This window comes from Anthonomus grandis, chromosome 6 (assembly GCF_022605725.1).
Source record: "Anthonomus grandis grandis chromosome 6, icAntGran1.3, whole genome shotgun sequence".
NCBI classification, from domain to species: domain Eukaryota; kingdom Metazoa; phylum Arthropoda; class Insecta; order Coleoptera; family Curculionidae; genus Anthonomus; species Anthonomus grandis.
This window is the reverse complement of record NC_065551.1, coordinates 27,648,019-27,665,202: the sequence shown is the minus strand read 5'-3', so window position 1 is coordinate 27,665,202 and position 17,184 is coordinate 27,648,019. Positions and strand designations below refer to the sequence as shown.

Here is a 17,184-nt window from a genome sequence, read left to right as displayed (position 1 = left end):
GTTTTAAATGAGAAAGACAATGTTAAGTAGCCCCTTATTGGTTAAACCCCAAAAAGGCAACCAATACCGAATATAAGATTCAATAAGTGAAAAGTACACTGAACGTGCAACCACCCCTCCCAGCTCTTGTTTTGCCATTCTTACTGCAAAACATCCAGAAGATAATTTGCCAGCTAAATGTAAAATATGATCTTCAAACCGAAGGCGACTATCAATGGTAATTCCTAGGAACTTGCAGCACTCTTTATTCTGCAAGAGGGAATTTTCGTCAAACATCAGACCCTGAACATCGCACTTAAACCCCATAATAGACGTCTTTCTTACATTAAACACGAGCCTGTTGGAAGCACACCACCCTGATAAAATATGAAGGTCTTCAAGGATACAAGTCTTAATATAATCAGAATTTTTATAGATCCATAGTATGGTGGTATCATCAGCAAACTGAACCACCTTGCCCTGCAGTTTCAATGATCAAATCAAGTTATCCACATACAGTAAAAATAACTGTGGTCCCAACACTGAACGCTGGGGAACGCCGCATTTTAGGGATCTAGAAGCAGACAAACGCCCAGACACTGTAATCTTCTGAGTACGATTTGATAGATAGGACTCATGCCATCGCAACGCTACGCCCCTAATCGTTCGATATCATATTTATCGAGCTTAGATAACAGTATTCCATGATCCACACACGCTTTGGATAGATCACAAAACACTGCCGCCGATGACTCTCCAGAATTCAAGGACACATAGACGCTCTCCAAAAAGCTAAAAGCAGCATCATGAGTCCCTTTACCGGCTTGAAATCCAAACTGATTTGCAGACAAAATAGAAATGGGACGGAAATTACAAGGCTGATCCAAATCTCCACCCTTATGAAGAGGGATAACCACTGTCTCTTTTAAACATGAAGGAAAAATGCCAATATGTAGAGAATTGTTTATGGCAGAAACTAAATCATTTAAGGCTGAATCAGGCAAAAAGAGTAACAACCTCGAAGATATCCCATCAGCTCCAGATGATTTATGGTTTTTTAGGCGTTTGATTTCATTTTTTACTTCGGTAAGATCGACAGGATGAAAGAAAAATGAAGAATTGTCATTAATAAAAAAATTGTTTTAGTTAATATTCCCAAGCCTATTTTTACCTATTGTTTTTTTTGTGTAAAATGTTTTGATTTTTTTGGCACAAAATATATATCTATCTATCTCATCATCACCGGACTCAACACGTAGTTTTGATGAAATCTTAGTTCTGATTCAATTCAACTAAGTCTTGAGACCGATGATGGCAAGTTATCTCATCGAAATGCATAACTCTTAAAACTAATTACTTGATAGTTAAAGACATCTACTTAATAAATAACTTAGGAAAGTCCTATGCGATAGTCTTGTATTGTCCCACTTTAATTACTGTGTTGTTGTATATGGTCCTTGACTTTTGGCAATCGATTCAAAGCGTATTCAATACATCCAGAATTGTTACGTAAGATTGATAAATTGTATGAGAAAGCACGATTGAGTTGTGATTGATGAGATGAAGTGGTTGGGTATGGCTAAAAGGAGGTTACAACATAGTCTTTTGATATTTAACAAAATTTTATTTTAGAAATGTCCAGGGTACCTATACCAAAAAGGTAAATTCAGATATGATGCTCATGACCTGGACTGGAAGAAATAAAACTTTATAACACCTCCTCAACAAAAAACAATTATGTTTGAATGAAGTTTCAGTTACTGTATATATACACAATACAATACCATACCTTAGAATTAAGAGTTTCTTTATAGAATCAATTTAAACCTGTACTTAGTGTGTGTAATAAATTATAATTTTTTTCACTCCTTTTTTATTATATTTCATTTCTGATTAGCTTATATAATTAACATTTATACATATATTTATGAGAAAATCTTGTAACAAAGTATATAGTTTTTTCCGTTATTATAAATATAATATTTAAAGCTATTATGTTAGTTGTATGGTTAAGTAACCCTGTTAAAGTCACCTTTGAAGATGAATCAACTAAAACAAAAATTTTAAAATCAAAAAAGAAATTTGGCCTAAAAAGTTCAGATTTGGGATATACTACGGATAATAAAATCTTTCTCAACCATGAACTTACAAAAACTAATCTTGGTTTATACATGGCAGCTAAAGCTTTTAAGAAAGATCAAAATTTTAAGTTCCTATGGATTGGCGATGGTAATATCTTTTTGAGGAAAGACGAAAGTTCAAAAGTTCTCCTTATCAATAATAAAAGTCAGTTGGAAAACTAGCGAGGCCTCGTGAACAACTAAAAATTGCTTACATGAACTTACAAAGTATAAGAAATAAACTGGATCTGGTGCAGTGTTTGGTTGTGAGTGAAAATTGGGATGTACTATTGGCAGCTGAAACATGGTTAGAAGAAAGTGAAACATTTCTGTTTGAGTTGGATGGTTTTAATGCTGTTCATGCCTGCAGAGCTGGTAGGGGGGGTGGTGTGTCAATTTATGTGAAAAAATCTATTAAGTTTCGTGAAATTGAGAAATCAAGGAAGAGTGAGTTAATAAACTGGATATGTATTAGCTTAGGGGAACAAAACTTAAAAATAAGTGTTATATATAAACCACCCACTGTTAATAGTGGAAATTTTTTCCCATATTTAGAATATATTATGCGTACTCACCCTAAAAATCATTTAGTTGTTGGAGATATGAATATTAATTTGCTTGATGTTTCGCAAGTAACCAAAGAGTACAAAGATTTAATAGCATTAAACAATTTTAAAATTAATAACTCGATAAATGAGGAATGCGCTACTAGAGTTACCAGTTTATCAAAATCTCTTATAGACCATGTTCTTAGCGATTATAGTAGTAATTTAAGTTGTAAAGTTAATGTTAAAGAAAATGCAATTTCAGATCACAAACTTATATTGCTTGATATTAAAACACCTGTGCAATTTTATAAACCAAAAGTAGATTATGAAGTCAAATCTGTAGATTATAAAAAATTTGTAAACTTATTTATACAAAAAATATTAAGCATTAACGTAACAACTTTTCAGGAATTAATTAATTTAATTAATGAATGTAAAAATAAATCTCAATATACAAAAAAATTAAGAATACGAAAAAATAACACCTGGATAAATATTGAACTTCTTGAGCTTATCAAAAAAAGAGATAAAATATACAAAAAGAAAATTAACCAACCCGAAAACCTAACTATTATCTCTGAATTTAAAAACATAAAAAATAAAATTAATAATAAAATACGTGCTTTTAAAAATAGGTATTTTCAAACCCAATGGAATTTAGCTGGAGATAATGTTAAAAAGCAATGGGCATTTATCAACAGCTTAATAAAAAATAAAAAATCTAAAGTAATAATTAATGAATTAATAATTGAAAATAACATTATTAATTCTCAGCTTGACATTGCAAATAATTTAAATACATATTTTTCTCAGGTCGGTAAATCAATAGTTAAAGATTTGGAAACGGAGATTCAACTATCAAACGAGATTTTTTCTATTGATGAAGTCTACAATGATAGTTCTATTTCTATAACATTAACTAATAAAGAGGAAATATCAGAAATTTTAAAAGAACTAAAAATAAACTCAGCACCTGGATATGACGATATTACGGTTAGGGACATACATAATCTTGGAGAATACATAATACCTGTTTTGGTACGGTTAATTAATAAAACTATACAAAAAGGGATTTTCCCATCAGAGTTAAAAATAAGTAAAATTACACCTCTTTTTAAGTCAGGTAATAAAAGATATATGAATAATTACAGGCCCATTTCAGTAGTTAGTGTATTCTCCAAGATTCTTGAAAAAATAATAGAAAATTAGAATGTTATCTTTCATTAACTCTTGCAATCTATTGAATGATAAATATCAATATGGCTTTATAAAGAACAGTAGTACACTTGGTGCGGTTGTGGATTTTGTAGACTGTATTTCAATGGCATTAGATAAACAACAAATAGTTATAGCTGTCTTCATAGACCTAAAAAAAGCCTTTGATGTAGTAAGCATTCTTTTAGACAAATTATTTAAAATGGGATTTAAAAATGTATTGTACAGCTTAATTAAAACATATTTGTATGACAGAAAACAGTACGTAAAGCTTGACAATATTATTAGTGAATAGTTATCTAACACCTACGGGGTACCACAGGGATCCGTTCTTGGGCCTCTCTTATATATTCTTTATGTACTGAATCTCAAGTTAGCCAAGCTAAAAGAAAGATATTTTACCTTTGCAGATGACACTGTACTGGTATATGCTGGAACAGATGAAACTTCTTTAACACAACTTATTAATAATGACCTAAAATGTTATCTTAAATGGCTGTTTTCAAATAAATTAAAAATTAACATTGAGAAAACCAAATACATGATATCAAACAAAAAAATAAGTCAGTCAGCAATAATCTAAATATTAATATTAATACTGTAATATTAGAAAAAGTGTCGAATATTAAATATTTAGGTTTGCAAATAGATGAAAATTTAAATTGGTCACTACACTTAAACAAAATTTTTGATAAAACAGTTCCAATGCTATCTGCCTTATATAGGAGTAGAGATTATTTGTCTGAAAAAAGTAAATTTCAAATTTATAATGCCTTCTTTCTCACACATTTTAGGTACCTCTTGCCAGTATGGGGTATGTGCGGTGAAGTTAATTTTAATAAGGCTCAAATTTTGCAAAATAAAATTTTGAAAATTTTGTTTAATTTTGATTGGCTTACAAGTTCTAATACAATTTATTCAAATTTAAGTTTAAACAAATTAAAAGTGATATTGGAGATAGAACAATGTAAACTTGTATATAAAATTATAAACAACAGACAAAAAAGTAACATAAATATTATGTTTTACCATAATGTACATAATCATCAAACAAGATCACTAAATAATGTTTATCAAGTTTCTACAAGAACTAACATAGGTTTAAGAAATCCAATTACAGATGCAATTAAAACATTTAATAGTTTACCTCATTGTATAAAAGATATAAATAACTATAGATTTTTTGGTAAAAAATTAAAAGATTTAAAAAATGTTAATTAATTTATGTATAAAAAATTATAAGCAACATTGCAACATTTGTTTACTATAGATAATTAATTACTGTTTTGTTATTCTCGGGGCCAGTGTTTTCAAACACTGATTGGAGAAATTGTTAAAACTCGTTATACATTGTATTATTGTGGTTAAATAAATTGTTTCAAAAAGATAGGAAACATGCTTCTATTTACTTCGCCATTATTATTATTATTATTATTATTATTATTATTATTATTATTATTATTATAATATTAGTCTCATTCTACTTATTTTACTTGAACTCGACTAGACTATACTTTTCAATTTTTACACTATTGCCGATAATGGCTGGATTTCACAGTCTAATCGAATTTCCCGATATCCCTAAAAACTTTATACAGACAAGACGCGTTACATCGTTGTAATGCGGGCTGCCGATATACAAGCAAAATATATTATTGACTTTCTTCAACTTTAGTGCGCCATCTCCAAAAATAGTTGTCAAAAATTTAGTTTTACTCGATTCTTTGCGCGAGTGGGTGTATTTTGTGTTTTTTCTCAAAAACTTGTGGATTTTTTTAGTTAATTAAAAGGTAACCACCGTTTTTATTACTATTTAGACGTTAGACTAATCAACTCCTATTTTATCCTGCTAAAAACAGCATCAGTTTCTCTTAGAAAAATCGTTTTCTTGACTCCAGTGATGATTCACTTGGGGGCCTGTTACTACTGAGAGAATTGTATTTGTGAAGGGATGTTATCAGCAGGAAACAGTGTACATACTATGTTTAAGTGCCGGTTTGCTTAGATAGATTTACGTTGAAAATTCTAGATAATTAATCAAGGATATTTTCCACTATTAGGCTTGCATACAAAATAAACAAAGACTATTGTGATTAGAAAGGATTATTTTTATGCACTTATCTGAGTTAATCACTAAACTGAAACTGCAACATTTTCAGGCTAAACCTTGCCTGTCTCAATAATTTAATAATCTATTTTTATATTTAATAATCTCAGCAATAGAAATATCCTAGTGAACATAATCATTACATGTCTATAGAAGATGAATTAAGATGTAAGGTGATACCCACAACTGAGCTAATACCCTTTACTAAATATTGTCAACTGATTTAGTACCTATACAAACTATAGCAGTACCAAAAATGCTGTTTTTTTGAGATTTTTTTATTTTATAAATACTCTTATACTTTTATACATATGGAGTTGATACAGGATACATTGTTGTCGAGATATAGTATCTCTTTCTCTAGGTACATAAACTTGAAGGAAATATACAGTGGTTTTATATAGACACTACTTTGGATGGACTAGTTTTAGTAAGAAAATTTCTTAGTAAATTTAAAACATTTCCATTTTTTACATGCTATGCAAATATTATATGAGGTTTTCATAATCAATTTTATAAGCATTACTATCAAATTTTGGGCAAAAGTCCTACAGAAAACCAGTGAAGTCAGAAATATACCTAATGAAATAAAAATTAACCTCAAATCATTATAAGAAAATACAAAGGACATAAGATCCAATACATCTTCAATTTTCTTATAGCTGACAAGTGAGTACAAGGCGCTTTCATTTTTACTCTATATTATTTCTTTAAATCAAGTGAATTTCTTGATTTAAGACTTATATCCTCACTTTCAAGCACCACTGATGACGGCTGATAGGCTGAAACCCTTTACTAAGATTTTAATTAAAATGGTGATGAGACACATTACAAAGTTTCCAGCTAATTTTCAGGTTTTAACACGTTGAACACCACATGCCCACCAGTGGACATTTTAATTTTTTATAGTGGGACAAAGTGATCACCGGTGGTCATTAGTGATTTTAGTTGCTATGACAATATGACCACCCATGGGCACACTACAAATTATATTTGGAGACCGTGTGCTCATCTGTGGGAATGTTTTGCTTATATTTAGCATTTAAAATATAAACTTTGGTCCCAGAATGTAATCTTTTTGTACTGTTTTTTTTTATTTTTTTTAAAATTTTTATTTATAACATCATATTTTAGTTACACAGTTATAATAAGTTATTACAATATCAAAATTATGCAGTTATATTCCCCTAGATGCAAGCATCTGTATGGGAAGTAATAAATGAACAGTGTACAATAAACATTTTTCTTCTGTTCAACTTATTTAAAGAAAAAATATATACATTAATATGAGCTCCTAAGTATATTTATAACATAATAACAGTGAGGTAATAAAGTACCTAAATAATTTAACAAGGGAAGGCATCTACTAATATTAGGATACAACAGACTTAAACTTATTAAGATTGTTTACAATATATTCCTTCACTATTTTTGAAAATTTTTTATTTTTGATGTTTCTAATATGTTTAGGTAATAAATTGTACAGTTTTGGTCCTATAAATTTAATGGATCTCTTTCCGAACTCACTATAGCCTACAGGAAGAATTAGTTGATTATCTTCATTAGATCTAGTGTTTTGGTTATGGTTTATTGGATATCTAATATTTTCACGATTGTGTATGAAGCAACAAACAGTTATACAGAATAAAGTTCTTATGTTTATATAGGTTTTATTATAAATTTCTTTAGTAGGGTATAAGAATGGTTTTTTAAGGATTATTTTTAATATTTTATTCTGCATTATCTGAAGAGGATTTAAAGAATTGTAATGCATACTGCCCCAGAGTAATATTCCATATCTTAGTATTGATTCCACTAAACTTTGGTATATGGTTATAAGCATATTTCTGTCTAAAATATTTCTAATAGTGTAAAATTTGTAGACTAGGAAATTTAATTTTTTTGTTAAATGTGCAGTATGTAAGTCCCATTTCATGTTACTATCAATGATAATTCCCAAATACTTTACATTTTATGCTTCCTGTATTTTATCTGATAGATTTTGAATATCTAAGTGTGTGAACAATGGTCGATTTATTTTAGTCTTTGAGAATGCAATATAGTTGGTTTTTTGGACATTTAATGTTAATTTGTATATATCAAGCCATTTTTTTACAAGCATAATTCCAGTTTGAGCACATTTTTTTACTTCCTTCCACGTATCTCCGTCAAAAGCAACTTGGACTTGGTAGTTTGGTCTGACAATGTACAAAAAAATACTGGGTAATTCTTAGGAAATAAAACATTATTTTCCGACTGAAAGTTTATAATGACAGTTATCAATTCTCAAAACAAGTCACAATATTTGTGAAAAATTAAAAAAATATATATTTTGAACAAAAACTAAGTAACTGAAAAAACATTCTAAACCAAATTAACATTATTCTTAAGCAATTTCTCAAAAATAATTTACTTATGGTCATTAAAACATGGTATACACATTGGTTGTTGACATTGCTGACGAATAGTGTTCACCTTTTTAGCATTTTTTCGGGCATAGGCTGAATTATGCTATCTTGACATATTTGTATAACAGACTTTACATCTCTTTCTAGTCACCCTCTTTTGACCCTCCACTTCCTTTAATGTGTGAACTTGTCTTTGGGACTCTCTAGAAGTTGATGGGCGAGCAGCTAATGGCATATCCAAATTATCAGTAAATTCTACCAGGGCCGAAGCAATAGATTCTCTAAATCGGGTTATATTAATTTTTTTGTTATTTACTATGTTAAATACATGTAAGGCATTTACAACTGTCATAGCAGTTATTAGATAAAAAAGTACATGTTTATACCATTTTACAGTATGGCGACAGTAGGGGGCATAGGCTGCCATCTGATCTGAGAGATCTATAAATGTTTTCCCTTTGTTGTAGTCTAACACAACAGCTGGTTTGGTATACATTTTCCCTTTTTTTAAAAAAGTTGTAACTGAATCGTCATGTTTGGTACTAAGCATCAACACATCCTGTTTGTCTTCCCATTTTAGTACTACTGTTTTTCTTTCATTCTGTCTTGCAATTACTTCTCCTTTTTTTAATGTTGCTTTAGTAACTTCTGGAGGATTGCCTTTTCGAGTGGTTCTTAACGTTCCAACGAGATGGGTCTTCAGCTCTATCATTTTATCGGCTAACGAGACACCTGTATACCAATTGTCTGTAAAGAGTGTTCTTCCTGAATTTAAGAGGCCATCCATCAATTCAGTTACAACTTTTTCTGAGACATCGGTCTTCTCCTTGCCTGTATAGACTTTAAATGCCCAAGTATATCCTTCTGTTACACAAAGCTTAAAAACTTTAATGCCGTATCTGTGTCTTTTATTCTGTATGTATTGCCTAAAAAATGTATCCTTCCTCGAAATGGCACATTGCTTTCATCGATACAAACAATATCTTCTGGAACATATGCTTCTTGAAACTTATACTGGATCATCTTTAGGGCGTCACTTATCTTATAAAGGCAATTATCCATATCTCTTGGACTTTCGTTATCACAAGTATGAAACATGCTTGTTTATGTTTTCAAATCTATTTCGGCTCATTATTTTAGGAATATTATTTTGATACAGGAGACCCTTAGACCAATAATCCCTTAGTTGTGGTACTTGAAGTAAGCCCATCCAAATAATAATACCCTACCCTACCATCATTATTTATTTTGGAAACTGCATGTTTAATATTCAAAAATAAGAACAGTTTTCCAATCCGACATCACAGTTATCCTACCAGACAGATTAATAATATTCCCGTTCCTATTCCTCATTTTACATCTATCAAAGATTCATTTATATATCGCGGTTTAATGATTTATAATCACATTAGCGTGGAATTAAGAAGTATTCAGTCTTTGCGCCAGTTTCGTTGTAAACTGAAATCATATTTGCTTCTAAAAGCCTTTTATTCGATTGAAGACTTTTTTAAGGCTGAGGATGTTGTGTAGTAGATGCTAAGCTTTTAATCTGTTAATTGTAATTTTGAACATACCTTTATGTGTCCCTTTATCTCTGCTACCTTTGTCTACATGCATATATTTTGTTTTATAAAGATTTTGTTTGTAACATTTTTCTCTTGCATTTTTTTTTTTAGGCATTTTATATGTTGTATAAATTTTTTATATTTGTTTTATATTTCCAAAGGATTGGTATCAACCCACTTTGCAATTCTTTCTTTACCCGTCTGCTTGCCGGAGTTTGTAATTCCGATAATTTTTTGTGAAGCAAATCTGTTATCAATAGATTTATTATATTGTCATCTATGAAATAGTTGAAAAAATCCACAGGATCTTTTCCAGCTAACTCAACAGCTATGGCGGGATTTACTCCTGTATTGTTCGGAAATGTATCGAATGTTAAACGGTCTCCATTTACAGGCTTCCATCTCCGGCCATTTATAAGATTCGCTAAAGGAACAACATCATCCGAATTATTTCCTCCATCTTCAGTATCAGATTCTGAATCAGAGCTGCTCTCCTCCGGCTCAAAATCTCGATCATTGATTGAATCATCCGAAAATCCTGTCATTATTTCCTCATCAGTCAACTTTTCTAATTCAGCATCTGTTAATCGTCTTTCAGTCATTTTTAATTAATTCTGTAACAAATAATTAATTGGTAAAACAAAAACTTAAAAATTAAAATAAAAAAATGGTAAAAAAAGCAGTATGCCCACCGATGAACACTTGGTCCCAAGATGTAAAATTACATTCTAGGACCAAGTGACCACTGGTGGATCATTAAAAAAAGTAAGTAAAGATACCATAATAAGAAAATATTTATCAAAATTACTCTAAGGTCATACCAAGTCCAAAATATCGATAAAACTAAATAACAAATGTTGGTCCTGACAAGCGACACAAGAAATGTCCACCGGTGACCAGGAGGTCTCCTGCCTGATTTTAGTGATGACCACCGGTGAGCACGTGGCGTTCAACGTGTTAATATGAGAAGGGGGGCAAGAAATACAAAAATATTTCTACCCTTGAAAAACAAAACTCTTGTGCTAGCCCTCTGTCATATTAATTATATTACCACACTAATAATTAAATAAATTCCTAAGTACTAAAAAAATTAATAAAAATATTTATTCTTGCCAAGCTAAATTATTCAAAAGTCTGGATTCATATTTTAATAAATCAAAGATTAGAAATTTAACTGATTCATTTCTGTATGGTTTAGTCACTCTGTTTATGGTATACATATAAGATTTAAAAAAATATTCATAAAAAAAAACTGTAAAATTAAAATAGAGCCAAGGGATTTTTTAACTAATATCAAGTGCAGTTATTAATCCTGACCTTTTTTGATATTTGCAATGCATTTAAATTAGTTAAAACAAAAAGTATTAGACAAAATAATAAAATATTTTCACCTCTACCTGAAAATAGAAAGTTTATGTCTATAAAATAAAATTACTTAAGTTCACAAATATAAAGATACATAAAAATTACACAAATATGAATGTATAGAGAAAATTAATGATGAACAATAAAATAATTTAGACAAATATATAATTATTAAGATGTAAAAAGGGTAAAATCCCATTAAAAGGGAAACTTTTTACAATTATTTTATGTTACTTATGCAGTATTACATTAGAACCTACCTAGCTTTAATGGTAGTTAAATTAAGTAGGTACATTTCTAGTATAAATACCAAATTTGGTTCTTTTTATACTTCTAGTTTTAATTAATTTTTCAATGAATAGTCTTAATTTTTATTAGTGTTTTATAATAAAGTGGAGTTTTATTGTGACATTATTATAGAAGTCTGCAGCAATAGTGAGAACATGTGGAATTTTATTGTAAGTGTGCCATCTTGTTACAGCACCTTTAGAATAAAGCATTTATGAAAATTAAATTACAAAGAAAATTTAAATGTTGAGTTTAATTAATCGGGTTTTATTTAAAATGATCAAATGAAAATATAGACTGCTAGTTATATTTTTGACCTGTTTCTTAGGACATAGGTAGGTGGAAGATGTTCAACTGCACACAATCATTCCTAATGGTATTAATTTTTTTCTTTTTTTTATTCATTAAACGGGAAACCCCCATTATAAAAAAAAATAAATTATAAAATACAGTTATGTCAATAATTAATAATCCTTACTTAAACTATTAAGAGTTAAAGTACTTAACTAAAAAAAAGACTCTAAAGTAAATAACAAAAAAAAAAATATCTTTGTATTAACTAATAGATTAGATTAGGAGCATAAAATTGGTTTACCCATCAAACAACATATTAATTAAAAATATTGATTGAACAATACTAAGTATTCAAAATTTTCATTAAACTACCCTTAAAAGACCCATATGAATTGCCAAAAACATCTAGCCTCTCCTCCCGATCCAAAAAATCTAGAGATCTCACCAAAAAAGAGTTTTTACCATAATTGGTTCTATGGAACCCAATATGAAATAAATTATTTTGTCTAGGTGTTCTCTGAGGAATAGAAAACTTAACCTGGGAAAGTAAATCCGGGCAGGATATAATACCATTCAACAACTTATAGATAAAACAGATGTCAAACATTGTTCTTCTTTTATCCAAAGACAAAACTTTAACATAATTCAATACTTGGGAATAATCATGATTAGCAATAAGATCCAAATTAAACATGTAGTTATAATATCTTAAAAATTTGTTTTGCACACTCTCCAGTAATGACTTATAGATTTTATACTGGGGAGTCCAGATAATTGAGCCATACTCAAGCTGTGATCGTACTAATCCCACATATACAGATTTGACAGCTTGCAATGATAACCCCTCACAATTTCTAAGTGTAAAACCCAACATTCTATTAGCTTTTACTACTATTTGGTCTATATGATTGCAGAAGTTTAATTTCGTGTCAAACAGTATTCCTAAATCCTTAGCAACATCCTTTAATTGAAGTTTCTGGCCGTTAATTGTGTAAAATGATGGTATCCTACTTTTTTTCCTATGAAATGAAATTTGGAAGCATTTATTAATATTCAAATCCAACAAATTATTTTGGCACCACAGAGAAAGGCCATCAAGATCTTTCTGTAAGAGGCTGATATCAGGTTCATTCACAATAACCAAGAAAAGTTTGAGGTCATCAGCAAACATTAAAAATTCACAATACTCCAAGACATCCCTAAGGTCATTAACAAACAAACTAAATAGCAAAGGAGAGCTTTGTGGCACTCCAAAACAAACTTCGATCACCCTAGATATAAAATTACCTATACTATAATATATTACCTATATATTATAAAATAAGTTTAATCACTTGCTTTCTATCACTAAGAAAGCTAAGCAACCATTTTAGCAATCTATCAGAAAAATCTATATTTCTCAATTTTTCAATTAATAACAAATGATTTACCTTGTCAAACGCCCTGGAGAAGTCTGTATATACAGCATCAATTTGATACCCCCTCTCCAAGGCATCCGACAACTTGTTGTGGTATATGAGTAAATTTGTAAGAGTGGACCGACCACCTCTAATACCATGCTGTTCCTCAACAATAATTTCTCTACATTGCCAATTTAAATGGGCAAACATAAGGCTGTCAAAAATTTTGGGGATGGATGACACTAAGGACACACTACGATAATTTCTGACATCATCCCTCGACCCTGATTTAAAAATAGGAAAAACCAAAACCTTCCTTCCATATGTCTGGAAATGTTCCAGAAATAAGAGACAAGTTAAAAAGTTTACATAGTGGTTGTGATAGTGCATATCGACAGTTTTTTAAAAGAATATTGGGGATTCCATCTGGACCAATCATTGACTTATTAGGCAAAGCCCCCAGCTTATCAAACACCTCAGCCAGACTTATGACAGGACAGTCAATATTAATCTGGCTAAAAGACTTTTCAGGTGGGGTTGTGTTTTCATTTGAATAAACTGCAGAAAAGTGAGTAGCGAATAAATCAACAATCTGCTGACCATCAGTTGCAACACTATTATCTAAAAACATCTCCCTTGGTACAATGTTAGATGCTCTTTTCTTATTAACGAACTTCCAAAAATTTTTCGGATTACTAGTCAAGTTCTCATTCAAAGTAGCAAGATAATTTGTGTAGCATTCTTGACTTAACCTTTTACACTGAGCTCTCAGAACGGTAAATTCATGATAATCTCTTTCATCATGGGATAGTTGGTATTTTTTATGCTTACTTTTTTTGAGAAATACCAATCTTCTTAATTCGGTAGAAAAATATAGAGGAAAGCTAGATGTCTTATTTTTTTTTTGAGGCACAAAACATTGTATACCAAAATTTAAAATGTTATAGAACTCTGACACCATAATGTTAATGTCGCTATCATTAAAAATAGTATCCCAATTTATAGAAAAAAAACAATCATTTAAACCCTGATAGTTCCCATTTTTAAAATCAAAATAAAATTCCTCAACTTTAAGTGAATCCAACATTACATTGTTGTCTACTCTAAAATTACAGGTATAAGAAATATGATGAATTGAGTCACAAAAAAGTGGATTTGGAGACTTAAAATATTTCATAACGCTATCGTTGGTAAACAGAAGATCCAGGAACACATCCCTGCTATTTGGCATATCAATCATTTGGTACATATTAAAAAAACCATATATTTGTGCTAGAAACATAGCTGGTGAATTTGTTGGACAGTCTACTTGTTCCCCATTATGAGCATTTGACCAATGTACCCCTGGCAAATTGAAGTCACCCATCATGTAAAACTTAGTGCTTATGGAAGTAGAAATCAATGGTATATGTCTGCACACACTATATGTGGCATTCCATTTTTAAAAATCTTCCTTTTTATCTTATATTTTTTATATATTGTATACATACAAGAATTTCATCTTTATATGGGGCAAGAATGAGGCAATAAATATTTACTTAATAAGTAGTGTTAGGTATCAGTGACATTATGTTGTCAGGCTGAAATAAGACTGGTCAAATTAAAATATATCAGAGTGAAATAAAACAAGTGTGAGAAGACCCTTTATCTCACTCACTCTATACTGTCAAGAATACTTTCTTAACATTTTCAAAAAGGTGCATTTTACTGCTCGATCAATGAAAATCTATAGAAAAAAGTTGACAGGAAAATTCATCATAATTGAACTTATACAAATTGAAATGAACTACAAAAAACAATAAAATAATAAGAGTTACAATTATCAATCTTCAATATTTTTAATTGATGTTTCAAAAGTTGTCCCTAGAACATATTTTATAAAATGGACAACATTTTTTTAGGAAAAAAATAATAAATTAAGTTTACATTTAATACTGTATGACAAATTATATATTTCCCTGAATGAACAATTGCTTGGATAATATTTTTCATAAATTATGATGAAGATACTAGGAAAACTATGGGTTTTATCCTTTTTTTGCTCTATCATCCTTATTAACACAAATAAGAAACTATAATTACTATACACATGATCTGACATCTTAATTGTCCATTCAAATCAGTTATATTTTTTTCTAGAATATTCAGTTGAAATAGAAGTTGTAATTGTTATACATATTTGCCAAGTAACAAATTAATTTCTAAATCTTTGAATTCAATTCAAGATTTTATTAAGAGAAATACACTATCTAGTGAAAAAAATTATACAAAATGTACTTGGAAAAATAAGGAACATTCTATGATTAAGGATAATCAATACACCATATTATCACAAAGAAAAATCCGTGTTAAATGACCCTATAACCTAAAACATCTAAAATGATATACAAAAGAAAATATTTCAGTATATTACCACTCACGAACTTGTATTGACTTGTATTAAAAAATAATATTGTTGTGTATGTACATTTTCCCAATCTTACATCATATTTACTTATGTAATTAAAGTCGAGACTAAAACACCTCAGTTAAATTTAACTCATTAAAACTGAAACCAACAAAATTTCCAGGAATAAAAATATTCTTTCCCCAATGATTTAATTCAATCTGCACAGGCACACAGATTGTGGAACAAGCCAGCCAGGGAGTTAATTCAAAAGTTTTGATCTCATAGTCCCAGTATTCTGGTCATTTTTCATTTTATTCTCTGGGTTTACCGGCGACTTATTTGCACCGCTTTTAATTTATCGCCGACGATATTAAGAAAACACGAAACACTATTTTTGCATGAAATGTTTATGAGTTTAATGGTTTATCCTGTTTGTTGTTTATACTAGTGGAAAACTGTTATTTCACTGGATGTAATTGATTGGACTGTTTGTTTTGGTAAATTGGAAATTAGATTAGAAGTTTTCTTTATCAAATCGATGATAATATTTGTAAAATAGTGTAGCCAGGCTGTTTGGCTTTTATATTAGTACTGTTTTTTTACAGATAATTAACTGAGGGTAATATCCTTAAATACCCTTAATCTGGTAAGCTGTTGACTCGCTGATAAGTAAAGTAATGACAATAAGCAGCTTATTACTACTACCGTCACAAACAACCGATATTTTTAAAATTTAATCGCCTCCCCCCGTTTCCTAAAACCATATTACAAGGGCCACAAACGGAGCACACACAAGTAAAATCCCGGGTAATAACCCAATGCGGGACTGATTTCTCTGGATAATACCTAATTCTTCTCTCTTCTTTGATGACTTTCTTCTTATAAGTTTAAGACAAGAACAGAAAAGGAACTTCGTAATCGAAAAATGTCGGTAACTTGGCCCGGGTTTCGAATTGAATACAAATGTCTCTCAGTTGAATAATGTCAACTTTTGTGTGCGGTAAATGCTTGAAAGGAGAGCCAGGAATGTTAGTTTGGCATACAATAGTATATAGTGTAGCATAGATATAACAAGATAAACTTGTCTCTTTGTTTGATAGTATATAGTAAAAGTAAAGTGTTATTATATAAAGCATCCAATGAAAGTTTTTTATTTCTTGCATAAACATTTTTCAAACTAGAAGACTTAGAGAGAATAAGAGTCATCAATTTTCAAGATTTCTTTCCGATGAATTACTCCTAAAGAAAGAAACATTATTAACAAAGTATTGACACTTAATTGAAAAACAGGAAACATGAGAATGAACCAATAAGAGAATTATTGCAGATATACATCAAACTGTATACAAACTTGACCAAGTTTGTAGCATATTTTATATATATATATATTCATATATATATATATATATTTCATATATATATATTTCATCATATATGTACATATATATATATATATATGAAATATGTACATCCTGAAAGAATAAGATTAAGCCAGCAGTCACTGTT

The 17,184-nt window shown here is 29.9% G+C and overlaps 1 protein-coding gene and 1 long non-coding RNA gene across 2 annotated transcripts in view; one reads left to right on the top strand and one right to left on the bottom strand.

Annotated features, from left to right (window-relative positions):
* Nucleotides 1–3,860: 3,860 nt before the first annotated feature.
* Nucleotides 3,861–5,026, bottom strand: LOC126737608 (uncharacterized). The gene is made up of 2 exons (XR_007661063.1): nt 4,265–5,026; nt 3,861–4,013 (listed from the first exon to the last, which is right to left on the bottom strand). It is a non-coding gene; the product is annotated as an uncharacterized LOC126737608 (long non-coding RNA).
* A 540-nt stretch (nt 5,027–5,566) lies between these two features.
* The window catches only part of LOC126737143 (protein tweety), a 145,355-nt gene continuing 133,737 nt past the window's right edge, over nt 5,567–17,184 (top strand). Inside the window, exon 1 of the mRNA XM_050441891.1 lies at nt 5,567–5,652. The gene's annotated coding sequence lies outside the window, so the exon portion shown is untranslated. The remainder of the gene's footprint in view (nt 5,653–17,184) is intronic.